General features: G+C 43.7%; 1 pseudogene; it reads left to right on the forward strand.

The window, feature by feature from the left end:
* The first annotated feature begins 1,738 nt into the window (after nt 1-1,738).
* Nucleotides 1,739-1,918, forward strand: LOC126523090 (U2 spliceosomal RNA; annotated as a pseudogene).
* Nucleotides 1,919-9,451: the final 7,533 nt, after the last annotated feature.

Raw genomic sequence — 9,451 nt, forward strand, 5'->3', positions numbered from 1 at the left:
CCTCTATACTTTCCTTGGTGTCACATAATTTTTCACTTCTCATGATATGATTAATAAAACTCGGGCCCCTCGACTAACTCCCTTTCCTCTCGTTTATTACATAACGAGGGTCTCGAATCCGGCAACATTGATGCTCTAACATAGCATATGTGGGCTTATTGACCATTTGCCTTCACCCAAAAAAGATCACGTACTCGCGAAGCCTGCGGCAGAAAGGATGTACCACAACCGCCGCCAAGGTTTGTGAGTGGTGGCACTAACACTCCAAGGGTCAGTTCTAGTTGTAAAACATAAGTACCCAAGAAAGTAGGTGGTAAATTGGCTCTGCGGTAGCTCAATTGGTAGAGCGTCGCACACGTAATGCGAAGACGTGGGATCGTTCCCCACCTGCGGCAAGTTGTTTCTTCATCCATTTTCATTTCCATTTTTTATAAGTTCTTTAATTCAATCAGTAAGTACAAATAATTTCCCCTGTGTTGTCCGTAGTGCCATAGCTTGTTGGCTGCTTATGATATGATTACTAAAAATTGGGCCCCTTGGTTAACGCCTTTCCTTCTCGTATATATATATATATATATATATATATATATATATATATACACCGTTCAGTCACGGCCGCCATGTTTGTGTTCACGACTGATATTTCGCTTTTTCTATGTAGTGGTGGCAAAGAAGTGACCTGGAACTTTAAGCCTCTGGTAAGCTGAAAATTCTGCTTCAGCCGCTTGACGTCGGGCGTTTGTTAGCAATTGCAACAGATATTTTTTTTTTCTTTTTGGCAATGCTTGCAGCCAATAACTATCTTGTGCATGTATTTCGAGTGGGTGCTTAAATATAATTTATAAAAAACGCAGCATCACTGGCTCCACAAAATCTATATATTTCATATACGTTAATTATAATGAACCATCATAAAACCCACAAACATTCATTCTACCCCCTTTGCTTCCTGTCAAAAGAGCCCCCTGCACCTTGACAAAAATATGTTAATTTCATAGACTTATCGACAGTCGATCAAAATTTGTGACTGAAGGGGATATCTTTCGTCTTATGTTTTAGCTATAAACAGAATCTTTTTATTAGTGCTTTAGATGCAGTTGTTAAAATGAAAAAGGCAGTCACATTTTATAGCACCCTCATTTTTTGAAGATCTTGATAATTGCACATAATTTGAGATATTTATCATTGAATTTCGACGGTAGATGCAAGTAATATTCACAGCGAGCGCCACGGGAACGCAGAAAAGGCGGCCGCTATCATAGAGCGATATGCGCCGTGACGACAAACGTGAGGAAGGTTTAAACTGAACGTTTCGGCCAATCACGGCACCTATACTGATACTTAACATACTAATTTACAAATTAACAAAATCTTTTGTTCATTAGTCCTTTCAGCGTAGCTTAAGCAGCGGCACATTGTTTCCGCCTTGCCGTAGATCTCGTAGGCGAAGATGACAGTTGTTTCACGGTGACAGCTTTCTCACAAAGAAATCTTTATTGTCCCTAAAAAACAAAAACAAAAGAATCATGAGCCATTCCACTCTGCGAAAGTGGGTGACCAGTGAAGCTTTTTAGCATACGACACAGAACTTCGAACATAGGTACGGACTCATTTACCGTGATGTTTATATACATTCGCGTGGACGATGAGACTGCCACCACAGGAGAGCGGAAGGAAAGGAAAGGAGATACGCAAGTGCTTGGAACGCCGACAAAGAGAGGGCGGGGCGAACGTAGACATGGCCGACGCGGGTCAAAGTGTAGCATTTGTTCTTATCAGCTTAATATCTGATACGGGTTCTATTTGGAGCCAATATATTACGCTTATTTTTGCAAGGTGGTGGAGTGCTTGAAGCCTACTTCACCTCCGCCGCGGGTCGGCCCGGTATAGCACTATCTTCGGAATCCGCCCACGGTTCTTGGTCTGCGGATATCGATCCGCTGGAAGCTAGCTGTTACATCTTCAGTGTAAACAAAGAGATAAAAAAGAAAGAAAAAAGAACCCTGTATACTGAACACTAACGAAGTGCCTCTTTGTCAGCACTCCGGCTGTACATATATAGCGCATACAGTTGCTTCTTTTGCTCGTTACTTCTTTCTTTTTATCCTTGCTGCTCCTAATAAACTCTTGCATCTGCACAAATGCAATGCGCAGGACTGCTAACCCCAACAGTAGTATGCCTAATTTTACGGTCCGTTCCTAGTCCATACTAAAGCATTTTAGCCATGTTTAACGCATTTTCTGACTTCGATTTTACTTCCTGAAGCCCCTTCTGACTTCTGACCGACAGTGCCGGACCTTAAATTCAGTCATTCAAATGTTACTTCTCTAAATATTGATAACAAATAACGACAATATTGATTTCCACCACCTCCACAAACTTCTATCGACAAAAAATTGTTATTTTCTCTCGGATGTCTTACTTCTTTAGTGATATTTGACAAGTGCCGCCATAACACTCGATAAATATACTTCGATTAATACAGTAAAGCCGGGAACATTGAATTACCTCACGACGTGACGTGGAAGAAAACCGCAAAGTGTGTAGCTAAAATGGAGCAATAACGAGATGAGGTAATTTAGGCTCAGGGTGCAAGACAGATTGTATCGCGGTGCATGTCTCTAACAGTGGCGTTTCCGGTTTCCGGACGCGTCAGACTGTGCGGTTTAACGGCACCGGCAAATTTGAGACAGCGGCGCACTTACCATGGCGTGTTCCGGCACCAGCGTGTCATGCACCCTCTGCAAATGAAATCGCGCCGACATATAGTTTACCGCCCAGAAGGCGGCGGCGCGCGTTGGCCAACACCTTCTTATACGGTGGTGATTACGCGAGAGTACACGAGTTGTGGATGGCCGGCCGATGGTGTGAGGCGTGATTTGAGCCAGCGTGGCTCACACGAAGACCACACGTTTCCTTCAAGGCGGCAAGAAGCTCGAGAAAACAACGAGTGTCACAGCTGTAAACACTTTTTACACCCGTTGGAACTTACATGTAGTATAGTCTTCGCTTTGCCTTCGAAGAAAACCGGGAAGCTCACGAGAAGAATATGACCCGTGACAGTAGGCGTGCTGGAGTCGCTTCGCGAAGACGCTGATGCTCGCGCAGAGCGCTTCCACAATGTCCCCAGATCCGTGCACTAGAGTGGTCTGAACAACGAAACATTTAATAGGCGTAGTTATTCGTGTTCGCTGAAATCCCTATTGTTTTTTTTTATTTCTCGACATTTTTTTTTCTGTTAAAACATTTGCCCTCTTTCACTCCGCCCCCCCCCTCCGCCCCCCTAAACACAAATACAGTGTGCACCTACAACATTTTGTGTACAACTTTCGAGAAATAGCGCATGTGCGCGATGGCGAAATTACCATCATAATAAAAACACGCTCATCGTAAGCACATTTTCGTAGGCCTCATAATCACGCAATGCTGAGACGGCACGCAAGCAAATGAAGAAACTTGAAGAAAATACAGAAAAGGTAAGAAAAGTAAAAAAAAATAGGAGAAGATTATATTCAGTGAGGTCGCTCAGATAACATATGTATGCTCGTCTTCACAGCCATGAATTCCCTCCATAACGTTCCTTCCATTCCATGAACAGCTCGCTTGCGTTCATTTATTCAAATAACTTTATTTCGTGCCCTGCGATTTGGTGGGGTGGGCCTGGACCCCGCCTAGGTTTCAGCCAAGGGTTGTTGGCCCTTGGCAGCTTCCTCGGCTCGCTGGACGGTCCAGAGTTGGTGCTGCAGGTCTGAGCTGAGCAACGCAGACTCCCAGCGCGCGCGGAGGCTGTCGCTGTTTGAGGCTGCATCCCCATTACCCTGTATTACAGCCGTACATTCCTATAGGATGTGCTCCAGGGTGGCTCTAGAGTTGCAATGTGCGCACTTGTCGGTTGGGTATAAATCTGGGTGTATTAGGTGCATGATAGCTGGACTCGGATAGGATCTGGTCTGTAACTGCTGCCATTCTACAGAATGGCTTTTGCTTAATTTTGGGTGCGGCGGCGGGAATGTACGCCTCTGCGATCTATGGTGTTGTGTAATTTCGTGAAATCTGGTCATTCGTTCTTCCCACTCCCACTCATCCGCAGTCGGTGAGGCGGGGCTAACCGAGGCTCGGTCCGTAAGTTCTCGAGCCATGCGGTGCGCCACCTCATTGCTACCGTCTGGTAGTGTGTGAGCGGGTGTCCAGATGAGATCGATATTTTTGTCACGGTTATTAGCTAATTTCAGGAGTCGTAGTGCCTCTGGGGAGATTCGACCTTTGGCGAAGTTTCGTATGGCCGTCTGGGAATCACTGATAATTACGCCTGCTGGTGTTTGTGCTATCGCTAGCGCAATAGCTATTTCCTCTGCGGTTTCTGCATGTAGCGTGCTAATTTTATGTGTGTTCCACACGACAAATGTTGACGAAATGTCCTTGGGCACATAACAGGCTGTTCTCGGCCTATTTCCTAGATAATTCGTCTTTCACAGCGCAGCAAATGCAGAGTTTTGACTTTGCATATCCCATATCCCTTCAGTTACTTGTTTTCTTAATCTGAACACCTATGCGCACTCACCTAACCAAACGTCTTGTCACCCCCACAACATTTCATTGTGAACATGTGTACGCGCATGTTCTTAGTTAATAATTTCTTCGTGTTATTTCTGTATATTCATTACGCAATCAAGTGTAGTGGAAAAGCCGGCGACAAAAATTGCCAACAATTTCAATATCATCAAATATTTCTAATAGAATTAGTGGAGATTTTAATTGCGCACGTTACCTCTCTCTCTCTCTCTCTATCTCTATCTATCTAACTCTCTCTCGCTCTCTCTCTCTCTCTCGCTCTCTATGTTTTCGTTATTTTTTGTGTGTTCGGCCACGGCGGCAGCATTTCGATGGGAGTGAAATGCGAAAACACCCGTGTACTTAGATTTAGGTGCACGTCAAAGAACCTCAGGTGTACGAAATTTCCGGAGTCCTCCACTACGGCGTGCCTCATAATCAAAAATAGTCTTGGCACGTAAAACCCCATAATATAATTTTATTTTTTTATTTTTTCCTAATTTTGCCTTTGCGCTTTGTTAGTTACGTTAAGCACGGCTTTAATTACGAGATTCCCATGCTCTATGAGTACATACAAACGGGATGATGAACGGTCTCGTCAATACAAATTGCGATGCCGTAGAATCTTTTAGGGAAATGCCATTATCTTTTAGACACGTCATATGGCATTAACTTAGCTCTCTACACACAAGAAGCGCGCACTGAAACAGTTTAGAAACCGAAGTAGCTAGAAAAAAAGCATAAACAAAAAGAGAAAGAAACGGGCCCATATTCATAAAAATGTTCTCACGCTAAGATCGTTCGTAAGAGAAGCTTACAGCAAATGGTAACGTTGAACGCGTTAATAACGAAGGCGGCAAGTCAAAAGAAAACAAGTTCTTCCGAAGGAAGAACTCTTGAAGTTGAACCCTGCTGTGTAAGCTTTGACGAAGTTAGAGAGAGCGAGAGGCAGAAACGCAGAGGTACGGGGGTTAAAGAAAGCGATGTTAGAAATGACCAGACTGAAGATGAATGACAGTGAAACTTACGAAAGTCTAGATAAGCAAGAATGCCATGTTTATTTCGAGAAAAACCTGCCTCGAGGTTGTATGCATAAGACTTTAAAAATATACGCGCTCCTGGTAAGCATAAACGAAGTAGCAGTTTTATGAACTGTGAGTAAAAAGCAGGAAAAAAAGGAAAATATAGTTGTGTGGCATGGCACGTGGAGGGAATTGCAAAACCAGCCAGAGACGGCAATCTTAATCGTAAGCGCGTCCACCTCTCAACCGCACATTGCCGCAGTGGCATCAGTGCGATCCCCAGTGGCAGTGGGCGTCGAAGTTTCCTCTTCTTCTTCTCCTCTATACAGTGAGAGTGAGAGCTACAGTGCGATAAAGACAACGGTGCAATGGAGCGGCATGGATATAGCTACAACACATGTTAGAACATTTAGCTAAACCTACAATGAAACGAATTAAGCTGGTATTCGGAATATCCGATCCCTTTTCTCGCCTATACTGTATTGGTCAAGCTGTCGTCCCTTAAATGAGTCGCGCTCATATATTACATTGCTATTCCGCCGTTCTATTTTGTTAGTAACAACTCGCGACTGTTCTTTGCCGCCAGTCGTAGAAACTGTACACTGCTTATTCGATGCGCGATCAGACAAAAACCCGAAGAGAGTCAGAGACCGGCAAGCTAGTCGTGGGCGTTCATCAAATAGTCCCTCGCCATATGTTAGAGTCAAACGAGTCGCGCGCTCTGGCCATAATTTTTGTGATGGAACTTTAATAGAAGAACCATCCTGCTCACTCATTGGACGGCTGGCCCGGACGTCAAATAGAAAATGCGGTGGAGCTCGTGTTGAGTATTGATCGCGTTTCTGTTTTCGCCCACTTTTCACAGAGATGAAATAAAGCACGCGTTTTTCCCCCAGCGTCAAGAAGACGCTCAGCAGCATCGAGCGTGAACGGATCGATCCAGCAAGCGATTGGGCGTCTGAAGCCGAGTCGCCGTTTTCAACGAAACAAAAGTATGCATCACAACCGAAAAAGCGCTAGAAGACGAGATTGTTGAAACTGTTCAAGCGCACCGCCTGGGACGTACTCGTTTATAGCCAACACACTTCCTTTAGAAAGCAGTTCTTTCGCCCATAGCGCATGCTTATCTCACTTAGCCTAATGAGCGTTTTGTCAAAATGAACCTTGCAGACCGAGGCGTATGTGCCCAGTCGGATGTGAACATTGAAATGGCGATCGTTTCGGGGAAAAATTAATCACAACTTCGTTCGACCAAGCCCACACATCGGAGTCGTAACGCGCGGATTGTATTTGGAACGTTACAACGAGCTCTATATTCGCTCGAAACGGTGCAGCACTAAACATGCTCAACAAGGAAATGGCGTACTTGTCAACTTTATCTGGCCATTCTGAGCGCTGGGATACCTCGAAGCCTGCAATAGCAAGCAACAAGCAAAAGCGGTCCATCCACCACTCACACGCAGGGGCTTACATTTACTTTTGCGATGTAGTGGGTTTATTGTTTTGTCAAAATGCCCGGGTAAGGATAGTCTGATACACGTGTCAAGGAACCGCAGTTATCCAGAATAATCAAGAGAATTTCATGATGACTTAACTCTCCTAGACAAGCAAGACACAGCTTTGAAGCATACAGCCAACGCAATCCCTCACTCTGTATTGTACTACATCTTTTCTTTATTAAACTTGAACTAAATGAAGTTTGGCAACAGAAATGACCGGCTATCCAAAATGCATAGCTATCAAAAGTAAGAAAAAAAGCAATGAATATAAAAGACACTGTCAACAATTGTTAACAAAGCAGAAAAACACTAACAGAGCAAATGAGCATGTAGATCATAAAGAAAATGAAGGGGAAATGTTGAAATACTATGAGAGCAACACATGCATGAACTAGCCTTGGCAACATAAAGGAAATTAAAAATATACATAAACTAATCTTCGCATGTCACTGTCCACGAAGAAACCTCGCAGAGCCTTGAGAGCTAAGCTACCATTGTTGGAACACGACCAGGGTCGAAGCACTTTTTGCCGAGAAATGGCGCGTATCATGTGTATTCTGGCGACTGCAAAAAAAATCTTACTGAGTGTTGTACACGTTGTGGGAAATCGATGAAGTCCGTCAACAGACTTGTTCGTAACACTCGTGAAACCACGGGAAGAAAAGCTTGTATTTGAAATAGAAGCCCTCGGTGGTAAAGCAGGCCGTCAGGCCGAAAGGCCGCTCCACATACGAGGTCACGGGAGGAGAAAACACATTATGATCCTATCAATTTTATTGTGTCACTTGTCGAAGAGATATTGCAAACAGATATTAAACGAGTTCTGGATGCCGCGTTACGTTTTAAAATGTGAAAATTAAAAGAGGGACGTGTAAAACCGGACTCAAGTGCAAAACTTTATTTTTAAATATTTGCTGGGTTGTTAACCACGGCTGAGATGACCTAATAATCGCGACCTCCAACATTAGGGGAATGTACTTCAACAACGACTTTTCGCGAAAGGCTACTGCACCTGAATCGCTACATTGCTGTTTCCGATGTTGTTATTTCATGCAGTAAGGCATATCTATTGTTCTTATTTTTTTCTTCACCCCCTATGTAGGAATGTGTAGGCGCTTTCAGCTTACGGCGACGACGGCAGCTCTAATGCTTTATCCTTACAAAAACAAAAGAAAGATACCGTTGTCTCACGGCAGATTTTTCCGTGTACATTCCCATACTTTTGATTATGTACTTGTGAGAGCAGATATAAAAAGAGCCTCCAGAACATGAAGCCGGAATAAGATGCAGAAAACTAAAAAGAAGATATATGGAAACTGGAAACTGGCCAAAGGAACTCGGACACGACGTGGATGACCTCCGAAGTATCGTATTCACCAGTGGCGTGTGCCTTGCCTAATGAACCTTCCAAATACTAAATGGACATAAATTATTAAATGAAAAGTTTCAATGTGAAATGAAAAGCTGAACCGCCTTCACTAGGGCGGTCACAAAGGCTCATGGGGGGACGCCGTGCTGAGCACATGCAACCCTCATACGCTCCGCGCGTTTATCAATTTCGAATAGTAGGATTTTGACCATCTCGATAGGTCAACCAGGTGGCTTCTCTAATAGCAGAAATTAGCGAGCAACATACTGACTCCAGCAGCAATCTTGCTTTCATCCATGCAGAGCACGAACAATCGAGAATCTGCTGCCAACGTGCGCAATGGACCCATTGCAGACCGCGCGCTGTGCTGGCAGCTTTAAAAGCCCATTAAAGGTCCTGGGACACTGGCCGAGACCGTCTTCATCAGCACAGAAGGCTTTGAAAGCTTTGTTGCGCTTCTTGCGGAGGACTGTTCTTTCTTATTGAAATGAAAATAAAAGAAACAGACGTAGTCACCTTATAATGGTGACGACTATTCCTCTTCTCATAGCGGAAAAAAACAATATAAAAGTATGTGGGAAAATGAAAAGAAATCACTTCATACGGTCAGAAATCTACAGCACAGTCCTATACGCCCATGAACATAATATAAAAGTCAAATGCAATTTGCACCACGATGAGTTCGTAAACAAAGTCATGACACAAACACACAAACGGCCGTGATGTAGACTTCGATGAGCATACAAACAGATGAGGAATTACATAGTGTTAAAATGATTGATGCACAGTATACATAAAAACGTATAACACGTAATATACAAGTACTAATAATTACAGCTAATAGAAGAACGCTATAGTAAGATTGTGTGATTATTCAGTGCAATACTTAGTATTTGTTAAGGATGCCTGTTTCTTCATAAAAATGTTCAAGTGCGTTCAATGCTTTTCGCTGTACTATTTTTGATGGCCATGGGCCCAGCAGTTTTGCGAGTGAGAAAGGCCGGTGAGG

Source organism: Dermacentor andersoni, chromosome 6 (genome assembly GCF_023375885.2).
Source record: "Dermacentor andersoni chromosome 6, qqDerAnde1_hic_scaffold, whole genome shotgun sequence".
Taxonomy (NCBI): Eukaryota; Metazoa; Arthropoda; class Arachnida; order Ixodida; family Ixodidae; genus Dermacentor; species Dermacentor andersoni.